This window comes from Mustela nivalis (assembly GCF_964662115.1).
Source record: "Mustela nivalis genome assembly, chromosome: 1".
Classification (NCBI taxonomy): Eukaryota; Metazoa; Chordata; class Mammalia; order Carnivora; family Mustelidae; genus Mustela; species Mustela nivalis.
This window is the reverse complement of record NC_139020.1, coordinates 204,515,971-204,530,814: the sequence shown is the minus strand read 5'-3', so window position 1 is coordinate 204,530,814 and position 14,844 is coordinate 204,515,971.

The following is a 14,844-nucleotide window of genomic DNA, read 5'->3' as shown; positions in this document are numbered from 1 at the left end:
TGAGAAAATCTGATTCCATTTCATTTGGAGAAAAGTGTATGCTTTAGGACAGAAGGCTGCAGGGTCAAGCCCTATGTCTGGATCCATTCCCATCTCGGACGTCCTCCCTCCTCCACCAGCCCAGAGCCTCTGTCCTCATTGATTCTCTTCCTGAGCAAATCTTTCTCACTCCCCCCATACCATCTCACACCTCTACCCAGAAGACACCCACTCAAGCACGTCCCTTCCTCAGGGAAGCCTTCCCAAATTCCTTAGTGGTCTTGGTTGGCCTCAAATTCTCCTAGAACCATACTTCTCTCCTTCAACATACTTATATTAACTAATCATATATTCATTAGCATAATTATTTTACAGGTATCCTCCACTTTTCAAAAGTTCACACTATACCATCCTGCTCTTAAGAAAGACCTACGTCAGTACCCGTTTTTCCTAACTAAAGGAAATTTGAAGAGGATTTCTGCTTTTATGAAAAAAGGTGAAAAGTGAAAATAACATTCAGCATTTGTTTTGCAGGGAGCAGTTACAGAAGCAGCGCACACCCCAAATGGTAGGAGCGTCCGCAGCAAGCTCCTTCCCTGGGGACTGCTCTCAGCATCTCTGCATCAAGCCACAAGAGCGTTGAACCGTGTCTGTGGGCATCTGTGCCTTATCTCAATTTATTTTGTGCATGCATTAGCAATACGTGCCCTAAAGTATCAGAAAATCCTAAGAGAGGTTATTTTGGGGGGTCCTAAGAATGTTCAAAAATTTTTCCATACAAATTAATAGCAATTGTTTCTTCATTTTATGTCATTAGGGTTCAAGAAAGGTTTCATAGGAGTGCTCTGCATTGGGAGAGTGGGAGACACCTGCTAATGACTGTCTCCATTGAGTAAATACAGTCCAGAATGGCATGGACTGAATCTTAATTTTCTCCATTATATTGACCATGCCTGAGACATAGTAGGCTGCTAATAAATGTGGCAGGAAGGAGAGAAGGGTAGGGGGAGGGAAGTAAGGATGTTCTACCTAAAAATGCCCCATCCTCAGTGTGAGAAAAAAAAAATTTACACTTTCTGTGTAACACCATTAAGTCTTCCTGCAGCTGGAATGGCTCCATGTCTTGTCCCCAGTCAGAAGACCTTCAAGGCCAGCATTTGGATGATCTTATTTCACACATACACTTTCCACTTAGGTTAGAAAGGCCCCCAGAAGCTCTTGATATCTTTCCCATTGATTCCCCCTTGGGATTCAAGATGTCTTATAAATTGATGTGTAGCTGACCATATCAGGACCTCAGCTCTGTGAGCAAAGACTCTTTGCAGGCAATCCTATTTTAATCCCTCTTTCAACAGTAGATTTCCACACACTTGCCAGGATTCTCTCTCACTTATTCCTTCCCTGCTCTTTCCTCACCCATTTCTGAACACAAAAACATGTTTGTGCTCTCCATAGCAAGAGCAACCACAATTGCAAATTCTGCTTGTTCATGCCAGTAATATGTTATAATTATTCTTTTATCTGCATCTTGTGCCTCATATAGCACAAGTTATAGACATCATTAATTGCTATTAAGTCATTGCATCTCACAGTAGTGTTAAACTTGTCTCTTCCCAACAGGCTTGGATCAGCCCATAGATAGTATCAATTTGTGGTCACCCCCTTCCCCCTTTCCTTTGCTCCACCCTCATTATGAAAAAGACCTACAGTGCACACCTCATGCAGCTTCCAAACCACCAATTGGCTGACCGGAGGCAATCTCTTCATGTACAGTGAAGAAGCAGGTGTCCCAGGGTGTGTCAGGGGCTTGTCTAGGTCTCATACCAGCTAGTGGAGATCAGTTAGGGATCTGCGGCCACTGTTCAGGTCATGGATATTAGCCATCTCAACTAGGAAGTGTTATTGGAGAGAAAAAGGTGAATCCAAGAGGTATTCGGGAAGTAAAATAGGGCGTTTTCTAAATAACAGACACTTTTTTTTTTAGCTTTATAATTTTTTATTTTTTTATAAACATATATTTTTATCCCCAGGGGTACAGGTCTGTGAATCACCAGGTTTACACACTTCACAGCTCTCACCAAAGCACATACCCTCCCCAATGTCCATAATCCCACCCCCTTCTCCCAAACCCCCTCCCCCCAGCAACCCTAAGTTTGTTTTGTGAGATTAAGAGTCACTTATGGTTTGTCTCCCTCCCAATCCCATTTTCTTTCATTTATTCTTCTCGTACCCACTTAAGCCCCCCTCAAAATGTTGAAAATAGAATTGCCCTATGACCCAGCAATTGCACTATTGGGTATTTACCCTAAAGATACAAACGTAGTGATCCAAAGGGGCACGTGTACCCGAATGTTTATAGCAGCAATGTCCACAATAGCCAAACTATGGAAAGAACCTAGATGTCCATCAACAGATGAATGGATCAAGAAGATGTGGTATATATACACAATGGAATACTATGCAGCCATCAAAAGAAATGAAATCTTGCCATTTGCGACAACATGGATGGAACTAGAGCATATCATGCTTAGCGAAATAAGTCAAGCGGAGAAAGACAACTATCATATGATCTCCCTGATATGAGGAAGTGGTGATGCAACATGGGGGCTTAAGTGGGTACGAGAAGAATAAATGAAAGAAGATGGGATTGGGAGGGAGACAAACCATAAGTGACTCTTAATCTCACAAAACAAACTGAGGGTTGCTGGGGGGAGGGGGTTTGGGAGAAGGGGGTGGTATTATGGACATTGGGGAGGGTATGTGTTTTAGTGAGAGCTGTGAAGTGTGTAAACCTGGTGATTCACAGACCTGTACCCCTGGGGATAAAAATATATGTTTATAAAAAATAAAATATTATATTAAAAAAAAAAAGAAAAGAAATGAAATCTTGCCATTTGCGACAACATGGATGGAACTAGAGCGTATCATTCTTAGTGAAATAAGTCAAGCGGAGAAAGACAACTATCATATGATCTCCCTGATATGAATAACAGACACTTTTTTAAGTGCTTTGACTATATTAACTCCTTACAACATTCAAGTAAAATGAATATTACTGTCTCTTCTTTACAGACATGGAAACTGAGCATCCAGAAGGTTATATTATTTGTCACTATGTCAAGCATCTAACCCAGGCAGTCTGATTCTGAAGCCTATACCTTTTACCCTTATGCTTTTGTAACTCCGGCTCAATTATCTGCTTGCTATAAAGTGAAGATTGCCCACTTATTTTCATCCCCAATACCTGCACCCACTTACACGCGCTCGTGCGCGCGCGCGCACACAAACACACACACACACACTTATACACACATACACCTACATCTACATCAGATTGGTAGTGTTGGGAGCAGCTGAGACATGTAGATACCTACAGGGTAGACCAGACCAGGAACTTGGCCATGCACAGTGGGCTCACTCAGTCGAGGTCAGAGAGAGAACTGTTTTTGTTATCAGACCTGCTTCAAGTCACCCTGAGCAGTTTGGGCTAGCTCATTTATCCTGCTAAGCTTTTGTGACCTTCTCAGGCTGGACTTGGAGTAGTCGTCAAGCCCTTGAATGATTTCTTTTTCATTCATCTAACCCTTGAAACATGGAAGAAGGAAAGTAAGAGGCCTCAGCATTCTGAGAGAGCAGCCTTCTGAGTTCAATTTACTTAACTTTTTTAAGCCTCCATTTTCTAAGTGCAATTTCAAAGTTGTCAGGATCAGAGTTCCCATTCTGCAAATGCTCTGAGTGGGTGCCTGAAAAATGACAGCCACACACATTTGCTCCCCATTGTATTTCGTGCTCAGTGACTCACAGAACTTTGATATGTTCAGGGAAGAAAGGAGTGTCTAGAGCACATGGGCGTCTTCCCAGTCTGTGGCCAACAAAATCCTGCTTGATGAGATGCCAATCTCATCTTGTCAGGAGCCCTGGGGTTGTTTACCCCTCAAGGGAAGCTGTGGTGACAAGAAGTTGCCAAATCTTTGAGCAACACCACCTTCTTTCAACACCAGGAGATCTCACTGCTACAGCCCTGACACAGGCAAAGGGGGACCCAGAGGTCAGGACTTGAGATTCAAATGGAACCATGAACTAGCTGAGAATAAATGTTGCTAGAGGAGGGGGGGATGGGGGGATGGGGTAATTGGGTGATGAGCATTATCGAGGGCACTTGAAGTAGTGAACCCTGGGTGTTGTATGGAAGTGGTGAATCACTATATTATAAACCTGAAACTAATATTACATTGTATGCTAACTAACTGGAATTTAAATAAAAACAAAAATAAAATAAAAGATGGTGCCTGGCTGGTTCCATTGATTAAATACCCAACTCTTGGTTTCAGCTCAGGTCATGATCTTGGGAGGGTGAGAATGAGCCCCCACTAGACTCAGCAAGGATTCTACATGAGATGCTCTCTCTCCCTCACTCTCCCTCTGCCCTTCCCCCCTGCTTGTGCTATAAATAAATAAAAAATAAAAAACCTGGGGGTGGGGGACAAAGAATAAAGGCACAAAGTAAGGAAAAATCTCTATTACTACAAAATGGATTCATGCATGTACCCAGGGTTGAGCTCTTTTTGGGTACATGGCCATTCTCTGGCTGTGTGTAGAGGCAGGATATTGCCTTTATGCCTGTGAACTCACAGGAAAATGATGCCCAGGAAGCATGTGCACGTCCAGTGAAGGATCTCCCCTCACTTTTTGCAAAACAGTCCAAGAAACTGAGCAGGATGGGGACTGGGTACCTCACCCACATCCACCTGAGAAATAGTCCATTTCAAGTTTGGGATGTCATTGTTCACTGAGATTGTGAATCCTATCAACCTAGGCCTGGACATCCATCTTTGATTGACTGAAATTTAATACGGTATAAGGCAGTGGTTTGCAAGCTTCACTGCACATCATGGTTATCAGGGGCTTTTAAAAATCCTGTGTCACCATACACTGTGTGCCCTTTTGTGTCTGGCTCTTTTCACTTGACGATAATGCTTTCAAAGTCTATTCATCCCATAGCAAATATAGATCTTCATCCTTTTCTGTGTCTGAATAATATCCTGTTATAAGGATATATGCAATCATCCATTGATGGACATTGGGGTTACTCCACCTTTTGGCCATTGTGGATAAGAATAGGCAGATTTATAGAGACAGAATTAATTCAGAGTAACAGTTGCAAAAGCTGTGAGGAAGAGAGAATGAACTGCTTATTGGGCAGCGGGTTTCAATTTGGGGTGATGAAAATGTTCTAGAATTAGAAGTGATGGTCCCATTACATTGCAAATGTCCTCAACACTACTGAATTATATTTTTATATTTTTTAAATGGTTACAATAAAAAATTTAAGAAATTAATAACCAAAGGATGCCTGGGTGGCTCAGTTGGTTAAGCATCTGCCTTCAGCTCAGGTCATGATCCCAGGATCCTGGGATCAAGTCCTGCATCAGAGTCCTTGCTCTTCTGGGAAACTGCTTCTCCCTCTGCCAGGCATTCCCCTGCTTGTTCTCGTTCTCGTTCTCTCTCTCTCTCTCTCTCTCTATATATATATATATATATATTATATATATATAAAATCTTTCTTTTTTGAAGCAGGGCTATAGGTTATTAATGAGAGACTATGGACTCCGAAAAACAATCTGAGGGGTTTGAAGTGGCGGGGGGGTGGGAGGTTGGGGTACCAGGTGATGGGTATTATAGAGGGCACGGATTGCATGGAGCACTGGGTGTGGTGAAAAAATAATGAATACTGTATTTCTGAAAATAAATAATTTATAAAAACATATATATTTTATTTATTTTATATTTTTTATATATTATATTTTTATTTTATATATTTATATATATTTATATAATATAAATATAAAATATAATATATTTTTATTTTATACATATATAATATATAATATATTGTATATTATATATAATTAATATATAAATATAATATATTAATTATATTATATATATTATATATTATAATATATTACATATATAATATATAAAATAAATAAATAAAATATTTTTTAAAAAATTAATAACCTATAACCCTGCTGCAAAAAAAAGAAAGATTTTTTTTAAAGTAGGATCCCCTCCCAGCATGGAGCTCAACCTCAACGTGGACTTGAACTCAGGACCCCAAGATCAAAACCTGAGCTGAGATCAAGATTTGCACCCTTTACCAATGGAGCCACCCAGACACCCCCAAAAAAAGATTTTAAAAATAAAGTGGTTACAATGATAAATATTATGATATATGTGTCCTGAGCCCCACTAAATCAACTCTCTGGGAATGGGGGCAAGACATTTGTATTTTTAACCCCTGCTCAGAGATGCCAATGTGTAGCCGTGCTGTAGAAGCAGGAGTGTAAGGGAAAGAGGAAGGGGTTGTATGAATGAAGCACATCCAGCTCCCAGGACTGGCTCAAGTGTCCTTTCCTCCGAGATCCTCCCCAACCATTCTGTCCCCATGTGTAGTCCTTCTTGGTCACTCTATCTGGTCTACTTCCATTTTAAACATGGGTCACCATCCAAATTATCTTGTTTATTAATTTGTTCAGTTATTATCTGTCCCTTCCCACAAAACCAATGGTTTTCAACCTTGTAACACTTTCAATTCACCTGGGTTCCTTTTCAAAAATATTAGTGTCAAAGGATGACTGCGTGGCTCAGTAGGTTAAGTGTCTGACTCTTGATTTTGACTTAGGTCATGATCTCAGGGTGGGGAAATCAAACCCCATGTCTGGCTCAATGTCCGGCTTAAGATTCTCTCTCTCCTTCTCCCTCTGTGCCCCCATCCCCATGGGGGAATGTGCAAATGTGTGTGAATACACGCTCGATCTCTCTCTCAAAAAAAAAAAAAAAAAAAGTCCAATACTAAGACCCACTTTGATCAGTTAAATTGGAAGCTTCCTAAGTAATTGTAGGATGCAGCCATGGAGAACTGTTGCCTCAGTATATAATACCTGAAGGCTGTGTATCCAGTGCTCCAAAAACCGGTTCAAACCCAGTGTCTGCCCGGTGACCAGATGACATCTGGTCACTTTCCGGAAGTTGTTTTATTTCTTCCTTGGAACAGTTCTCCAAGTAGGTATTAACAAGTGAGGCAATTCCAGCTAAGAAAGGCTGTGATTTGCCTGACACCCAACCAGAATGGGAATGCAGTGTGGGGACAGCTCAGCCCTACCCCCTGTGCTAAGCCAGGTCAGGGGTCTCCTCAGGGCTCCCACAGCCTGATGTATCACCATCACATCTTTTGTCACCCTAAACTCTGCCTACAGATTCTCTAAATCCCCATGAGAACTCCATGCTGACAGCTCACCATCATAAAATAAAACAATATCATCAAATAATAAAATTAGAGCACTATTAAATTAGTAAATATAAATACAATTCATCAATTTAATTAAGTGATTAATTAACTAACAGTTACACCAGTCCACGGTGACTCACCCTTTCCTCCTTACCATTCTGATTCACACTCCACAAAGATTTCTTGAACACCTACTCTTGGGCCCCTCACCCCAAGTCTTATAGTAGATGTTTTCATACTACAGTCTAGATGAGGGAGGTGGTATTATTCCAAGTTTATGCCTGTAGGACTATAGAACATGATGGTCAATTCTGAAAATGCTAGGCACTCTCTCTCAATTCACAGACATTTATTGAACATTTCTATGAGCCATGCTGGATGCTGAGTTAAAGCTACTTGGATGTCTCACTCTCTCATTAGCCAGATTGTCTCCTGGGGAGGACAGACATCAAACTGGCATCATTATAAGAGCAATATAAATGCCCAGGAGAAGTGGATGGAGCCATAGAAATTGGGATGTGACCTGGTCCAGGAAGGATTCAGAGATGGCCTCCTACAGAAACTTCATTTTACCAATTGAAGACAACCAATTTATCAATTTATCAATTGAAGACAATCAATTGGTCTTTTAACAACAAAAAGAAGTGGTTATCACTCTCCAGCTAAGAATTCCTCAATGGCTCCCTATCTAATAGGGGACCAAATCATTTTGCAGGTTTTTTAAGTACTGAAATCCCCACAGCCCAGAAAACCCATAAGTTCTGGTCAAACAAGGATGATCGGTCTCCCCCTAACCCAACAAATTCCAGACTCCCCAAAGTGTATTCACACACATTAATTACCCCACCCCTTCCTGGACTTACTACCTGGACTCATGTCTCACCACCACCATGTTCTACACTTGATAGTCCAGTAACATGGGAGAAATCATGGTACCTTGAAGCCACCCAAGTCGTCTCCTTTACCTCTGCTATTTCCCATGCTATGTTCCCTCTGCCTGGGCTTCTTCTTCCATATGTCCACCTTAGAAAGCTCTTATTCATTCCTCAGGTATTGGATGAAAAGCCAGCTCCCCTGGGAAGCCAACCTGCAAGCCTACAACCTTTAGGCATGCATCCCTTCACAGACTCTTTACACCAGGTTGTTTTCCTATGGATAACTAATTGTTGGATAACTCTGATTAATATAATTAATTTAACTAGCTGATTAAATAACTCAGAGTTACCAAGACCCATAGCGACACATCCTTCTTTTGCACACTGATACTGTGTAAATATGTATATCTTATCAAAGCAACTAGGACCTTCTTAAGTCTTGTCATTGGTGTACTGATGAGGAATTGATGAGGAACTATGTCTATGTCTGCCATTCCTCATTTCAGGAGACAACTGGACATCCCAGAGCATTCATCTATCCATCTCTTCCTTCTTATGCACCTACCTAACTCTAAGTGACATGGCCTCACCCCTCAGGACTGGATCCACCTGCTTCTATGAAGAAGGAGTGTCTCAGAACATATGCTTTTCAATCCTGGCCGTATGAGCTGGATCCTCCTTTGTTTTTTCCTTCTTCAAATTTTTATTTAAATCCTCATCAGTTTACATAAAAATATGTTCATCATCATTAGCCATCATGGAGATTCAAATCAAAGCCACATTGAGATACCACCTTACACCAACTAGAATGGCAAAGATTAACAAGGCAGGAAACAAGTGCTGGAGAGGATGAGGAGAAAGGGGACCCCTCTTACACTGTTGGTGGGAATCCAAGTTGGTGCAGCCACTTTGGAGAACAGTGTGGAGATTCCTCAAAAAAATTAAAAATAAGGCTGCCCTGGGATGCCTGGGTGGCTCAGTTGGTTAAGCAGCTGCCTTCAGCTCAGGTCATGATCCCAGCATCCTGGGATCGAGTCCCGCATCGGCCTCCTTGCTCGGTGGGGAGCCTGCTTCTCCCTCTGCCTCTGCCTGCCATTCTGTCTGCCTGTGCTCGGTCTCTCTCCCTCTCTCTCTGATAAATAAATAAAATCTTTTTAAAAAAAATAGGGCTGCCCTATAACCCAGCAATTTCACTACTGGCTTTTTACCCCAAAGACATAGATGTAGTGAAAAGAAGGGCCATCTGTACCCCAATGTTCATAGCAGCAATGGCAACAATTGCCAAACTGTGGAAAGAGGTGAGATGCCCTTCAACAGATGAGTGGATAAAGAAGATATGGTCCACATATACAATGGAATATTACTCAGTCATCAGAAAGGATGAATACCCAACTTTTGCATCAACATGGATGGGACTGGAGATTATGCTGGGTGAAATAACTCAAGTAGAGAAAGTCAGTTATCATATGGTTTCACTTACTCGTGGAGCATAAGGAATAACACGGAGGACATTAGGAGAAGGAAAGGAAAAGTGAATTGGGGAAAATTGGAGGGAGAGATGAACCATGAGAGACTGTGGACTCCAAGAAATAAACTGAGGGTTTTAGAGTGGAGGAGAGTGGGGGGATGGGTGAGCCTGGTGGTTGGTATTAAGGAGGGCATGTATTGCATGGAGTACTGGGTGTGTACATAAACAATGAATCTTGGAACACTGCATCAAAAAATAAAAATATATAAATTCTGGTCAGTTGATATATAGTGGAATACTGGCTTCAGGAATAGAATTTAGTGATTCATCACTTACACATAACACTCAGTGTTCATTACATGTGCCCTCCCTAATGCCCATCACCTGTTTAACCCAACTCCTACCCACCTTCCCTCCAGGAAGCCTCAGTTTATTCTCTATCATTAAGAGTGCCTTTTGGCTTGCTTTCCTCTCTCCCTTTTTTCTCCTTCTCCTATGATCATCTGCTTTGTTTCTTAAAATCATGTATGAGCGAAATCATAGGGTATTTGTCTTTCTCTGGTTGACTTATTTCCCTTAGCATTACACACTCTAGCTCCATCCACATTATTCCAAATGGCAAGTTTCCATTATATATGTATACCACAACTTCTTTATCCATTCATCAGTCCATGGAAATTCGGGGAACTGGGCCCTCTTACGGAGTCTCTCTAAGGCACTCAGTGGTAAGCTGAAACCAGCTCTTCCCAGCTCCATATTCAGTGATGCTGTGTTGATAACTTGAAATCAACCACCATGGGAATATTTACATGATGGAAATTCACAAGCACTGAAAATCAGGACTTCTTTTTTTTTTTTTTTTTTTTTTTTTTTGCTTTGTGTTGTTTCTTTGCTTGCTTGCTTACTTGTTTGTTTAGAACACCCAGTTATTGGGGCGCCTGGGTGGCTCAGTGGGTTAAGCCGCTGCCTTCGGCTCAGGTCATGATCTCAGGGTCCTGGGATCGAGTCCCACATCGGGCTCTCTGCTGAGCAGAGAGCCTGCTTTCCTCTCTCTCTCTCTCTCTCTCTCTGCCTGCCTCTCTGCCTACTTGTGCTCTCTCTCTGTCACATAAATAAATAAAATCTTAAAAAAAAAGAACACCCAGTTATTAAACATTTTCCAGAACATCATTGCAAACACCCCCATTCTCAATTCTTTCCTCTAAGATCCCCCAGTCTTCTTATTTCACCAGACTCTATAAAGAATGAGATTTCAAGAAGCCAAAAGGTGGCAGAAGTATAGCTCAACTACAATGTTTGGTCTGAGATGAGGATGGGATGTTGGGTCCTATTTGATAAGGTCTTTCCCTGGTTTTCATTTCTCTTCCAATAAACAATGAGTGCTTTTTACACCATCACAGAACAAGGCGATGACATGACTCCCAGGTCACCTCCACAGATGATTCCATGTATTCCCAGGTGTGTTGTCCTATTGCCTTTTGGAATAGTCAAACCTTACCTGGGTCATTGTGAAGAAACATGGGAGGGGATGCTTCCCTACATGATTTGCAAAGCCCCCAAGCCCTACCCTTGCACAGAAATCTCATGATTGGGACATATTCTGTAATTAATATTTATGACGGGGCTAGGGATGAGGGATTTTGCAAGATCTGTGGATGCTATTGTGACAATGAAGATAAGATTATAATCTTCACAAAGACAAAGACTACTGAGTTTTATTTACCAAAATTGGCCTGGGATCAGATAGAATACCCAATAAATATTGAAGTGAAGGAGGAGGAGAACCAGGAAGAGGAAGAGGGGATGATAGAAAAGAAGAAAATATAGCATCCTCCTATATGCCAAGAAGGAACATTGCTGAGTGTTTTACATATAGGCTATCTCTGAATCTCTCAGCAGTCCTAGAAAGTAGGTCTTCATTTCTTGTAAGAGGAAACTGAAGCTTATAGGAATATCTTATATTGTTGATGACGCAGGGATATGGACACGCTCTCATATATTGTTTGAGATGGAAAGCATATTGTTAAAGCCTTTTGAGAAGGCAAACTAGCAGCCAAAATTTAGCAAGATTTTTGATGCTTTATGCCCTTTAAACCAGTAATTCCACCTGTAGGAACTTCTCCTTCAGAAAAAACTCAATCTTATGCCTGGAGAGGTTGTTCATGTCAAATAGCAAGGTTATTTGCCTTGGCAAAAAAGAAAAAAAAACTAGAAACACTAGAATGTACAATCATCCAGAAAATTACTTAAAAAATTACTTCCCATCTATTCTATAGGATATTGTGCAATTTATAAAACCAATGATGCAACATATGCACTGGAGTGGCTAAAATGAAAAAAAAAAAGAAGAAGAAAAAAGAAAATACCAAGTGTTGGCTTGGATTTGGAACCCTTGGGGACTGCTAATGGGAGGGTGAAAAGTGGTACAACCCTTTAGGAAATAATCTGGCAATGACTACTGAAGTTATACATATGTATTCTCTATTATCCAGCACTTTCACTTATAAGTGTATACCCAATAGAAATGTGTACATATGTTTATTAAAAGGTCTATACTAAAAAAATGCATATGCTAGATGTACATAGCAACATGTCTCATAATCTTAAAGAAAAACAAAACAGAAACTACCCAAATGTTCATTAATAACAAATTGGATAAATAAGCAGAATGCTATAAAATATGCATCCTCAGTGAGAGCAATAGTTTACCCCCATAGGAGCAAAATTGACTTGGGGGAAAAAAATACAGATATAAATACAATATAGAGATATAGATAGAAATAGGTATATATGTGATAGACACCTAGATAGATAAACAGTATATCTGTGGTATTCAAGTTCATGGAGGGACAATTAGGAAAAATGTTTAAAATGGCTTCTTGTGAGGAGAGACTAATGAAGAAAGAAAAATACTCTTATAAAGAAATAAGATTGAGGATCTCCAGCCACATGCAAAAAAGATTGAATTTCACAAACATAATGTTGGAGTAAATAAAGCCAGATGAATTTTTTTTACTTTTGCCAACAGTTTATTTTTAGACATGCAGGTAACTTGCTTGAAATTCTTAAATGAAAGCAATCATTCTTTAGCAAATGGGCTAAAAGCATGATGTATACATCAAGCCAATTTTTCTGGTTTGTCTTAGATTTTTTTTAATGCATACAAGGACAAAACAACTAGTTGAAAAGTGAAAAGTACATATGGCTTCGTCTAGTTTTTACAAAATTGACTAGTTGTTAGACACACGGATGGGGAGTAAGAACCATCACAACAGATAGAGGTCATAGGAATTCTTCAACAGAACAGTACATGACCCCTTCAAATGCACCAAACCAAACCACACATGACCCTGGACACACAGAGAAACAGATCCATCCGGCAACAATGAATGTAAAGCCAGATGAATTTAAAGCCTTTATTTCCTTGTTGATCTTTTGCTTAGATGATCTGTCTATTTCAGTGAGGGGAGTGTTAAAGTCCCCTACTATAGTTGTATTATTGTCGATGTGTTTCTTTGATTTTGTTATTAATTGGTTTATATAAAATGCATATGCTAGATGTACATATGGCATGGCTGCTCCCGTGTTAGGGGCATAGATATTTAAAATTGTTAGATCTTCTTGTTGGATAGGCCCTTGAAGTATGATATAGTGTCCTTCCTCATCTCTTATTATAGTCTTTGGCTTAAAATTTAATTTATCTGATATAAGAATTGCCACCCCAGCTTTCTTTTCATGTCTGTTAGCATGGTAAATTGTTTTCCATCCCCTCACTTTAAATCTGGAGGTGTCTTCGGGTCTAAAATGAGTTTCTTGCAGACAGCATATTGATGGGTCTTGCTTTTTAATCCATTCTGATACTCTGTGTCTCTTGATTGGGGCACTTAGTCCATTTACATTCAGGGTAGCTATTGAAGGATATGAAGGTGACTGCTACTGTATATTGTCTTTGTTCCTTTTTGGTCTGTTACTTTTAGGCTCTCTCTACTTAGAGGACCCCTTTCCATATTCCTTGTAGGGCTGGTTTGGTATTTGCAAATTCTTTAGTTTTTGTTTGTCCTAGAAGCTTTTTATCTCTCCTTCTATTTTCAATGACAGCCAAGCTGAATATAACATTCTTGGCTGCATATTTTTCTCACTTACTGCTCTGAATATATCATGCCAGTCCTTTCTGCCAGGTCTCTGTGGATATGTCTGCTGCCAATCTAATATTTCTACCATTGTATGTTATAGACCTCTTGTCCCAAGCTTCTTTCAGGATTTTCTCTTTGTCACTGAGAAGCCAGATCCAAAAGAGAATATATCGTGTGATTCCATTTATATAAAGTCCCAAAAGCAGAAGAAGTTAATCTATAGTGTTCTATATCAAGATAGTGTTTGAGGAAGGCAAGAGCAGGATAGTGACAAGAGAGGAAGCAGGACAGGAAATCCAGAGTGGGGAGCTGTTCACAGTCTTTTCCTTGACTGGGTCCTGGTTACAAGGTCCTCGTGTGTTCAATGTGTGAAAATTCATCGAGTTGCATGCACATTTTTTATCTGTGCTCTTTTCTGCATATAGTTTATTCTTCAAAGAAAAAAATTCCAAAGATTGTAATTATTTGATGGACATTGGGGAAGGTATGTGTTGTGGTAAGCACTGGGCATTGTGTAAGACTGATGAATCACAGACCTGTACCCTAAAACAAAACATTATATGTTAATAATAAAAATTTCATTTATTTATTTGACAGAAAGAGAAAGCACATAAGCAGGGGAAGAGCCAAAAGGAGAGGGAGAAGCAGATTCCCCACTGAGCATAGAGCCTGACATGGCATTCCATCCCAGGACCCCAAGGTCAAGACCTAAGCCAAAGGCAGATGCTTACCTCACTGAGCCCCCCCATGTGCCCCTTAATGAAAAACTTTTTAAAAGAAAACCAAAAATGAGTGGAGTGACATGGAAAGATGACCCAGACATATAATTAAGTGAACAAAGCAAGTAACAAAACAATTTGGTGAAATGAGCCAACATGTATATAGCAAACAGCTGTAAGTATATAAATCAAGGCAGAATGGGGATTTGGAGAAAAACTACCCAATCTGGTGCTGCATTATCTTGAAACAAAAGGAACAAACAGGAGCATGAGAATGTTTCAGATTTTTTTTTAATATTTGTTATTGTGGTAAGATACACATAACATAAAACTCACCATTTTAACCATTTTTTTAATTTTTTATTTTTTATAAACATAT